A 12,047-nucleotide genomic window follows, 5' to 3' on the forward strand; every position below is an offset into this window, starting at 1 on the left:
GAGGTGACGTGGCATCATTAGCAGAGGTTACTGTAGCTTAATTACCCGGGTGTCACAATTCTCCTCCACTGCAAGAAATCTCGTCCCGAGATTTTAGGAGGTAGAGTAAGGGGGAAAGACTCGGAAAGGACGGAGCTGAACATAAGATAGGTACGTGGGGGCTATCCCAGTGAACGTGGCATAGAGGCATCTCTCGAGTTGAAATTCAAGAAAGTCATTGAGAGCAAGAAGGTACCATAAGAAGTTTCAAGCGAATAGACAATCGTTCGGTGCCTGAAACGAGTGTGAGAAAGGAGTTCAGAGCATCAGGAATAGATCATCACTCGGAAGGTGGTTCGTGACATGATACGAAGCCAAGCATGAGGAATAACCTTAGAAACAGGGGGTACAGGAGAGTCGGGTTTCGATCCTATGGAACTGTGGGTTATGGGCCCACCATGTGGGTTAAAAGTGGAAGAGTGCTGACATCTTGCATGATTATGATAGCAAGGCATGTCAGAGGGTAGCCTGTCAGTTATGTCGACAACAACGTTGGTACCAAGGGCAAGGGACGAAGAGAACCATTTTCTTGCTCGTTGAACGAGGCGGACCAATAGGCAAAGTTCTTGTCCATCGGTGGCTACCGGAATGCCACCATCAATAGTAACAGGCGTATTTTGACCAAGTAGTACATCAAGGTGTTTATAAAAGCAGTGACGTATTACTTCTTAGATCATATAAACCTCAAGAAGGTTAAACAGAACAATGGAAAGGAAAATATGATTATCAGATTAAACAGAACAATGGAAAGGGAAATGTGCTTAAACACATATTTCAGGGGTATATCCTTCCCAAGAACAAGCAGAGTATGATATCCAATACCGGATAGAAGGTAGAAAACCACTTAGGTAAGGGGAGAGGAATTTCATGACATTACCCATAAAGTGGTGTTTGGGTAATTGAGCAGGAAACATTTAGCATTGGGCTCGTTGAAAATCGAAGTACCACAGACAAGCTGTGAGATAGCATTGACATGGTCTTCAAGCAAGGTCGGACTTTGGATACACCAAGGATCCATCGGAAACAACTTAGAAAATAAGTCATACAATTTTAGCAGGGAAAAGATGAGGGTGTGGCCGACGGGCTCAGCCACAATCCATCAACATGCCAAAAGGATGTATTTCCGAAATTATATGAACAAGTTTGTGTTGGGGAAGGCAAGAATGTTATGATGATAACATAAATCATCGAGGGGGGGATTGTATTTCTCACCATGAATTCGATTGATATCCTGGAAAAGCTCAGAATGTTGATGATGATCACGACACATTTGTCGAGAGATTTCATGAAGATGTCACCGAGCAGAGAAGGAAGGAAGAAGTGAAGGGCTATGAGAACCACGGATTCGACACAAGCTCAAAGTCAAGATTGTTGTTCGAGGTGAAATGATAAGATGAGGAAGATCAACGTAAGCTTAGCTCATCGCTGGAAGTTGCTCTGGGCATAAGGACCAAGTAGCATAGTTAAAAAGTTGACATGACAAACATATAGCCGATTAGGCTAGGAATGATGTGATGGGGTATAAAGCTTCCCAGTATCAAGTACTAGGTGTAATGCCAGAAGGTAAATCGGAGTAGAGGTTGGACAGGGGAATTTTTTTTGCAGAGGATAAGTAATTTTAACTTACCCAGTAAATGGGATCAAGGAGGAAATATGGTCGGGACCATAACTGCAAGGGATCCAATTTACGATACCGGAAGAATTACCCAAATGATTAAATATCCTTGCAAGAAGCTTTCATGATAAGTTCCACACCGTGTCCGTGGGCATGAACACAAGGTTCAGGGTTGACTCCCACTTCTACAATGCATAACCTTTCATTTTACTTCTCGCTCTTGGCGAAGCTATAGTATTGAAATTTTATCTGACGAAAACCAGTAGAGTATAATCCGCATAACTTTCGAGTTCTCACAGATTAGGGAAGGCATAGGTTTAACCCATCGGGGCATCTTAGGAACATATATCATGAATTTCAAGAATAATAACTCAAGCTCGGTAGTAGAGCATGCTTGTGAAAGCGGAGGATACAATTTACCAAAAGCATTACGTATCCGAGGAAAGGCTCACAAGCTTATTGAATATGAAGGACGTTGTCGGATAAAATCCGAAAAAGGGGGGGGGGGGTCTTGTCCACAAGGGATTTGATGTCACATCCCTAGTCTGGTATGACTTAGACTAGCTAGCCATTTGTGCATCATATTTAAATTTCATTTAAATTTGAAATGAGGATTGGTGGAACCCTCAGAATCATTTTTGAAAATGACCCAAATAAAAATTTCTCCAAAAGGGTCCAAGAAAATGCTCATGTTGCTCTCTGAAAATATTGGACAGAGATAAAAATCAAACCAATATTTTTAAGAGCTCATAGGTATTTATTTTGGGCATTTGGAATTAATGCATAAATATTTGCATTGGAAATATATTAGTTATATATATTAATATATGTCCAAAAATTATGCCATTTATAAAGGAGCTCTGGAATAATATATCTAGCTCCTGCAAAAATTGGCATAAGGCAATAAAATGATTTAATATTTTATTTAAATCAAAACAAATGTCAGAAATTAGAAAACAAAAATAAATAAAAGAAGGAGAAGCTTACCTGGGGCTCTCCCCCCTGTGCAGCCCAGCAGCAGGCCGGCCCAGCCAGCAGGCGGCCCAGCCCGCCCCCTCCTCTGTCGTCTTCGTCCTCGACAGAGGGAGGGGAGCGTGCCCGGCGCGCGCGCGCCACCGCGCCACGCCACCTCCCTCCCTGCTTGCCTGGAGCCTCCTCGTCGCCCTGGGACGCCGGACGACGCCACGCAGCCCCCCCGTACCCTCTCACTCTCCCCCGATTCTTCCTCTCCTCTCCCTCGCTCTCTCTCTCCCGTGTCTGAACGCGTCGGTCGCCGCCGTTCGCCATAGCCATCGCCACCGGCCTCCCCTCGCCTCCCCGACACGCTTCCGAGCTCCGCCACAACCCCCTCCACCTCCTCGTCGAGCCACGAACCTCCGGACGCCCTGTGTAGCCGCCGTCGCCATCGTCTTCCTCCTCGGACGCCGTCGACCGCCGACTCCGATTCGTCGTCTCCAACGCGTCCCCGGCCACAACGAGCAGCCCTGGAGGTCCGCGGTGAGCTCCGCCGCCGTTCCCCTCTCTTCTCCCCCTCGTTTCCGTGCCGTAGCGCCGTTCCCCACCACGGCCAAAGCCTCTCGCCGCCGTCCATGTCGCCGCCGCCGTCTCGGCCCGCCTCCGCCCAAACCGAGCCTTCCATCGCGCTCCCAGTGCCACGAGGGTGCCGCCGAGCCCCTCAGGTGGCCTCCCCGTGCCCCGCAGCCCGTTCCCGCTCGAAGCCGAGCTCCGGCGCCGCCGCGAGCTTTGCTCCGGCGAGCTCCGGCCTCCCCCGCTGCTTCCACCTGCCCTACTAGATGCGCGAGAGCCCGGGCTACGCCCCGGTGCTCTCCGACGCCGCCCCCGTGGTCCGTTTCGCGGACGCCGCCGCGTCCAGAGGTCGCCGCCGACGACCTCGCCGGCCTGACATGTGGGCCCCGGTGCCCCCTAACCTTTTAATTAAGTTAATTTAACCCCTGTTTAACCCCCTGTCACTGACGTGTGGACCCCACACGTCAGGTTTGACCCGGACCATCCCAGTTGACCGCTGACGTCGTGCTGACGTCATGCTGGCGCAATAATATGATTTCTGGAATTAAATTTAATCAGAAAATTCCAGAAATTGTTTTAAACTTCAAAAATTCATAACAATTCAACCGTAGCTCGGATTAAAATAATTTATATATGAAAAATTATCGGAAAAATGCAATCTTTCCATCTGTACTAGTTTCATGCATGACAAACCAACTTATACATGCTGAATATGAGAAAACACATTATGGCACATTAAGAGACTTAATTTAGAATTGCATTTGAGCTTATGGTTCAAATGGACTTCAAACCAAATGATTACTAGTTGCATTAGCTCAAACAACATCACATCTACATGCCATGTTCATGCATCATATTGTTGCATATGATTGTGTTTTGATTGCCGACACTGTTCCTTCTCGATAGGTCCTGCTCCGGAGTCCGTTCCAGAGTACCTGTCTGTGAAGCAGTGCCTCCCTTGTTGATTTACCAGGCAAGCAAACCCCCTTGTTCATCTCGATAAAACCCTACTCTCTCGCTCCTGCTCTCAATTATTGCATTAGGACAACAACGATTCGTCTGCTACTTTGTGCTGCGGTAGTTGAACCCATTCCTCTGCATGACCTGTCATTGCCACAGTAAATAGTTGAAACCCACTAGCATGTGTAGTAGTTGATTGAAGCCATTGTTGTGTTCCTACCATGCTATGCCTGCTATTGCTTAGAGTTGTGTCAGGTCTGATTCATTGTGAATGAATTGGAGTGTTACGATATGTTCTGATGCCGAGAGTTAAGTGTGTGAACACGATTTGGTAAAGGTAGTGGTGAGAGGCCATGTAGGAGTACATGGTGGGTTGTCTCACTGGAACCGTCCTTAAGCACTGAGTTCTATGTATGTTGTCCAATGACTCGATACTACCACACATTGGGCTCCGGGCGCTCCAAGCCCTCTCGACTTATTAACCGACTTGATCTCTGTCCAGGAATCGCAACTAGTTTCTGGTGTTTGTAGGTAGTGCTATTTTTCTACCAAGTGGCACCCGGCAGGGTGGGCTTGGGACAGACTAGGCACACGTGGCCTGGTGTACCGAGTGGCACCCGGATGGTGGGCTCGGGAACCCTGTACACATCGTTTGGGGCCGTAAGCGACACCCCGGCCGGATCTCCTTGCGGATGGAACCCGAATAGGCGATAAACCTGGATTAGAGTCTTGTGTGGTTAGTCAGGTCGTGGCCGACACCCTCGCCAGGCTTCCGCTTGAAGGTTGCCGAGATACATGACGTGTACATGGCGGTAAGTGGCGAGAGCGTGTGTGAATAAGTACACCCCTGCAAGGTTAACATGATCTATTCGAATAGCCGGGTCCGCGGTTATGGACTTCTTGGATGCTTACATGGTACATAGACAACTTGAAGTGGATACTATAAAATGCTCAAGACAAGTGTGAGTGCTATGGATGGCCTTCTCGTAGGGAGACGGGGATGAATCCATAATAGTGTATTGTGTGGTGATTAGTGGACTCGTGTACGTTGTTTCACCTCCAGAGTTTCTGGTAGTCGTAGAACAGGATAGCCACAGAGTCAAAGCTGGCTTGCTGCAACTAAACCCCACGTTACTTTCTTGATACAAATGCATGTATGATAGGATCTGATGTAAGTCTTGCTGAGTACCTTTGTACTCATGTTGCTTTATTTATGTTTTTGCAGCGGAGACTTCGGTCTTACTAGTGTTCTCGTGGACTTCGACTAGTAGCTAGTACCTCAGCTACGATCTTGAGCGGACGTTGTAGATAGTCAGGCTTTCAGCCTTTTTCATTTATAGATGTCTGTACTCAGACATGTAATGCTTCCGCTTGTTGCTTGATTGCTCTGACTGTTGGGTCATGTGACCCCTGTTTGTAATAATGCTGTGATGGCTCTTCTGAGCCTTTATCTATATAAGTTGTTGAGTTATGCTGTGATGCCATGTTGTACAGCACATACTTGCATGTTATGCGTACGTGTAATGTGTATTGCTATGTGTGGGATCTGACTATCTAGTTGTTTATCCTTAGTAGCCTCTCTTACCGGGAAATGTCTCCTAGTGCTTCCACTGAGCCCTGGTAGCTTGCTACTGCTCCGGAACACTTAGGCTGGCCGGCATGTGTCCTTCTTCGATCCTGTGTCTGTCCCTTCGGGGAAATGTCACGCGATGAATACCGGAGTCCTGTTAGCCTGCTACAGCCCGGTTCACCGGTGTCCTGTTAGCCCAGTGCTACAGCCTGGATTCACTCGCTGATGACCGACACGTTCGATGCTGGGTCATGGATGCCTGTCCCTGTAGGTTAGTGCCACTTTGGGTTTACAACTAGCCATGTCAGCCCGGGCTCTTTATCATATGGATGCTAGCGACACCATCATATACGTGTGCCAAAAGGCGCAAACGGTCCCGGGCAAAGGTAAGGCGACACCCGTGGGGATACCGTGCGTGAGGCCGCAAAGTGATATGAGGTGTTACATGCTGGATCGATGTGGCATCGAGTCGAGGTCCCGACAGCTTTTGGTATCAGAGCCTGACTGCCTGTAGGATTACCAAGCCAAACCGGTCGAAGTTGAGTCTAGAAAATCTTTAGTTATGTAGGGGAATTGATTGTGGGTTGGAATGTAAGGCTCTTTTTACTCCTTATACCTCATGACCTTCTGATCTGAGTCGTCCTATCTTTCCGACGGGATTAAGGAACTAGGCTTCTCTTCCGTCTATCAGGATCACGTGTTACTATTCCGTAGTCCCTTAGGATTGGTTGATCAGAGTCATACCCCGGTTTTCGAGTACTTCCGGTGTAGTCTGTTTAGTACTATCTCAGAACCTTGAGTGATGATGATGAGTATGTTACCACCCCATTTTTAGTAGGATGTCTCATTCTGAGCATTTTACTGCCGTTATGCTGCTGGAATTTTCCTAGAAGTTCGAGAGATACTAATTCCTTGTCCTACATTCTACAGTCTATAGTTGATGCTGACTCCGTCCCTGGTTTCGTTTCCCAGGATGTCATCTAGTTCTATTGTTCGTAGCCAGAACCATGGATATGGTAGGGATGAGGATCCTCCCGACCCGCCTGCGTTGACAGAGTTCATGCTAGAGATGGAGAGGAACAAGCGTGAGTCTAACCGTTTGTTGGCACGTATCGAGGAGAACACTGCACATCAGTTCAAAGGGTCTGCTACCATTCATGATTTCATCCGCTTGCACCCATCCACCTTTCATCATTCCATCGAGCCACTCGATGCAGATGATTGGCTCCGTAGCATCACTCATAAGCTGCATTCCGCGAGCGTAGCTGAAGATGACAAGGTCACCTATGCCACATACCACCTGGAAGGTCCTGCTAGTCTTTGGTGGCAGAACTATGAGACTTTGTTTCCAGCTGGCCAGATTCCTACTTGGAAGGATTTCATTGAGGCTTTTCGCGAGCATCACATTCCCCAGGCCCTCTTTGATCGCAAGAGAGAAGAGTTCTGTAGCCTCACCCAGAGTAAGATGGCTGTTGATGCTTATAGCAGAGAGTTCGAGAACCTTGCCCGTTATGCCACAGAAGAAGTGTCCACGGACGCCAAGAAGCAGGCTAGGTTCCGGAAGGGTCTCAACCCCAAGTTGCGTCGTGATCTCCACCTGCATCATTGTGATACATTCCAAGCCCTTGTGAACAAGGCCATCAATGCAGAGACAGCTCAGCTCACTTACGAGGAGTCTCGTAAGCACACCCGTAATTTGGGATCTTCCTCTGGCTCTAGTTCTCAGAAGCGCCGGATTTGGATTCCAAACTCCGCTCTTCTTTCCGGATATGCACCGAGGCCATCCCATGTGGTGCCTCCCCCAGCTCAGTCATATGTTCCACCCAGGCCTACTGGTAGACCACTTGTCAGTGCGGGTCCACGTCCAACCTCAGGGACTTGCTTCACATGCGGGAAGCCAGGACACTATGCACGTGATTGCTCTCAGACTAGTTATGCTCCACCCCAGCCCGAGAAGACTGTTGGCTGTGTTAAGCCATCACGCAAGATGAACAGTGTTAAGTCAGCCCCCACTGAACGTGGACGTGTGCATCACGTCTCAGCTAAAGACGCTCATGATGATCCAGATGTCGTTCTTGGTACACTCCTTGTCAATTGTCACCCAGCATCAGTTCTATTCGATACTGGGGCATCTCACTCCTTCATTTCTGAAGGCTATGCTCGTTTGCACGACATGTCATTTGGTGATATGCCAACTCCGTTTGAAATCCAAACCCCAGGGTCTAGATGGCAGACCACCAGAATCAGCCATGGTAACGAAATCCTTGTTGATAGACTTGTATTCCTTGCATCACTTGTAGCCCTCAAGTCCTCAGATATTAACATCATCTTGGGTATGGACTGGATGACAGCTCATCATGCCAAGATTGATTGTTACACAAGATCTGTTCAGCTTACACACCCGTCTGGCAAGATAGTCACCGTCTCCACTAGAGTTGCAAAGCGTCAGCTCTATTCTCTTAATGCCAGCCCTCTTCCAGACCTTGAAGATATCCCGGTAGTCCGTGACTTTCCGGATGTCTTTCCAGAGGAACTGCCAGGTGTTCCACCTGACAGAGATGTAGAGTTCGTCATAGATCTTATCCCAGGAATAGCTCCAATCTCCCGGAGACCTTACAAGATGGCACCCCTAGAACTAGTCGAGCTTAAGAAACAACTCGATGAGTCCTTGCAAAAGGGTTTCATCCGTCCTAGTTCTTCTCCTTGGGCTTGCCCCGTCCTCTTTGTCAAGAAGAAAGACGGTACGAACCGGATGGTTGTTGATTATCGCCCCGTTAATTTGGTCACGATAAAGAACAAGTATCCGCTCCCTAGGATCAACGACCTGTATGATCAGCTCGCTGGATCCTCAGTCTTCTCCAAGATGGATTTAAGGTTAGGATACCACCAAATTAAGATCAGAAACGGGGACATTCCCAAGACAGCTTTTGTCACTCGTTATGGTCAGTATGAGTACACCGTCATGTCCTTTGGCCTAACCAACGCCCCAGCCACATTCTCCCGCTTGATGAACTCGATCTTCATGGATTACTTAGATAAGTTCGTCGTGGTTTACCTCGATGACATTCTTATTTACTCGAAGAACGAGGAAGAGCATGCCGAACATCTTAGACTTGTTTTAGAAAAACTCAGAGAGCACCGCCTTTATGCCAAGTTCTCCAAGTGTGAATTTTGGTTGCCAGAAGTGACCTACTTAGGCCACGTAATCTCTGGTAAGGGCATTGCTGTCAATCCCGAGAGAGTTCAAGCCGTTCTCGATTGGACCCCACCTGAGACCGTTAAACAAGTTAGGAGTTTCCTTGGTCTAGCCAGCTATTATCGCCGCTTTGTTGAAAACTTCTCCAAAGTAGCCAAACCCCTCACGGAACTTCTCAAGAAAGATAAAAAGTTCGAGTGGTCCCCACAGTGTGAGTACAGTTTTCAGGAACTGAAAAGGCGACTGACTTCTGCTCCCATACTTGTGCCACCGGATTTCACTAAAGACTTTATTATCTATTGTGACGCCTCACGACAGGGACTAGGTTGCATTCTTATGCAGGATCGTCATGTGATTGCCTATGCATCTCGACAGTTGCATCCACATGAGGAGAATTATCCTACACATGATCTAGAGCTTGCAGCCGTAGTCTATGCACTCAAGACCTGGCGACATTACCTTCTTGGTAAACGTTGCGAGATCTACACCGATCACCAGAGTCTCAAGTATATCTTCACCCAACCAGATTTGAACCTTAGGCAAAGACGTTGGTTGGAGTTAATCACAGATTATGATCTAGGGATTACCTACACCCCAGGCAAAGCCAATGTCATGGCTGATGCGCTAAGCCGTAAATCCTATTGCAACAATCTCATGTTGCAGCAAGGCCAACCACTTCTCCATGAGGAATTCTGTAAGCTTAATCTTCACATAGCTTCTCGCGGATTTCTCTCTACCTTGGTGGCGAAACCTGATCTTGAGGATCGGATTATCGCTGCTCAAAAGCAAGACACAGGAATTTCTCGGATCAAGAGAAACATTAAGAAGGGAGTTGGTGGATGTTTCACTATGGATGATCGTGGTGTTGTTTTCTTTGAGAATAGCTTGGTGGTTCCCAAGAATCAACATCTTCGACAACTGATTCTTAAGGAGGCGCATGAATCTCCTCTCACGATTCATCCCGGTAGTACTAAGATGTATCAGGACCTACGCCAGAGGTTCTGGTGGACTAGGATGAAGAGAGAAATCGCAGAGTTCATTGCTAAATGTGACGTTTGTCGTCGCGTTAAGGCAGAGCATCAGAGACCTGCTGGCACCCTTCAGCCTTTAGCTATTCCTGAATGGAAATGGGATAAAGTTGGTATGGACTTCATCACTGGCTTTCCCAGGACCAAGAGAGGGAATAACGCTATCCTCGTAGTCGTTGACCGTCTTTCCAAAGTGGATCACTTCCTTCCTGTTCGAGAAAATATCACTGCTAGTCAGCTTGCTGACTTATATATTTCTCGAATAGTGTCACTTCATGGTGTTCCACTAGAGATCAATTCAGACCGTGGCAGTCTTTTCACTTCTCATTTCTGGGAGAGTTTCCAAACTGCCATGGGAACCCATCTTTCCTTCAGTACCGCTTTCCACCCTCAGTCGAGTGGTCAGGTGGAACGGGTCAATCAAATTCTCGAAGACATGCTCAGAGCTTGCGTTGTCTCATTCGGTATGGATTGGGAGAAATGTCTTCCTTTCGCCGAGTTTGCCTATAACAATAGCTACCAATCCAGCCTCAAGAAAGCTCCTTTTGAGGTTCTCTATGGACGAAGATGTCGAACACCTTTGAACTGGTCAGAAACCGGTGAAAGACAATTCTTTGGACCGGACATGATCCAGGAGGCAGAAGAGCAAGTTCGCATCATTCGTGAGAATTTGAAAACAGCCCAATCTCGTCAAAAGAGTCAGTATGATCGTCATCATAAGGATATGACTTATGAAATTGGCGACCAAGCTTACCTTCGGGTTACTCCTTTGAAGGGTACCCATTGTTTCGGTATCAAGGGCAAGTTGGCTCCTCGTTACATTGGTCCTTTTCGTATTCTCGCTAAACGAGGAGAGGTTGCCTACCAATTGGAACTACCCCCACATCTTTCTCGAATTCATGATGTCTTCCACGTATCTCAACTCAGGCGTTGCTTCTCGGATCCCATCCGCGGAGTGGACCATGAAACGCTTGATCTCCAAGATAACCTCACATACCGAGAGTACCCGGTTCGCATTCTTGATCAAGCAGAGCGTGTCACTCGACGTCAGAACATCAAGTTTCTCAAAGTTCAGTGGTCTCATCATTCCGAGAGAGAAGCTACTTGGGAGCGAGAAGATCGTCTTCGATTGGAGTACCCCACTCTTTTTCCGTCGACCCCTGAATCTCGGGACGAGATTTTTTCAAGAGGGGGCGAGTTGTCACATCCCTAGTCTGGTATGACTTAGACTAGCTAGCCATTTGTGCATCATATTTAAATTTCATTTAAATTTGAAATGAGGATTGGTGGAACCCTCAGAATCATTTTTGAAAATGACCCAAATAAAAATTTCTCCAAAAGGGTCCAAGAAAATGCTCATGTTGCTCTCTGAAAATATTGGACAGAGATAAAAATCAAACCAATATTTTTAAGAGCTCATAGGTATTTATTTTGGGCATTTGGAATTAATGCATAAATATTTGCATTGGAAATATATTAGTTATATATATTAATATATGTCCAAAAATTATGCCATTTATAAAGGAGCTCTGGAATAATATATCTAGCTCCTGCAAAAATTGGCATAAGGTAATAAAATGATTTAATATTTTATTTAAATCAAAACAAATGTCAGAAATTAGAAAACAAAAATAAATAAAAGAAGGAGAAGCTTACCTGGGGCTCTCCCCCCTGTGCAGCCCAGCAGCAGGCCGGCCCAGCCAGCAGGCGGCCCAGCCCGCCCCCTCCTCTGTCGTCTTCGTCCTCGACAGAGGGAGGGGAGCGTGCCCGGCGCGCGCGCGCGCCACCGCGCCACGCCACCTCCCTCCCTGCTTGCCTGGAGCCTCCTCGTCGCCCTGGGACGCCGGACGACGCCACGCAGCCCCCCCGTACCCTCTCACTCTCCCCCGATTCTTCCTCTCCTCTCCCTCGCTCTCTCTCTCCCGTGTCCGAACGCGTCGGTCGCCGCCGTTCGCCATAGCCATCGCCACCGGCCTCCCCTCGCCTCCCCGACACGCTTCCGAGCTCCGCCACAACCCCCTCCACCTCCTCGTCGAGCCACGAACCTCCGGACGCCCTGTGTAGCCGCCGTCGCCATCGTCTTCCTCCTCGGACGCCGTCGACCGCCGACTC

Source organism: Triticum dicoccoides, chromosome 4A (assembly GCF_002162155.2).
Source record: "Triticum dicoccoides isolate Atlit2015 ecotype Zavitan chromosome 4A, WEW_v2.0, whole genome shotgun sequence".
NCBI classification, from domain to species: Eukaryota; Viridiplantae; Streptophyta; class Magnoliopsida; order Poales; family Poaceae; genus Triticum; species Triticum dicoccoides.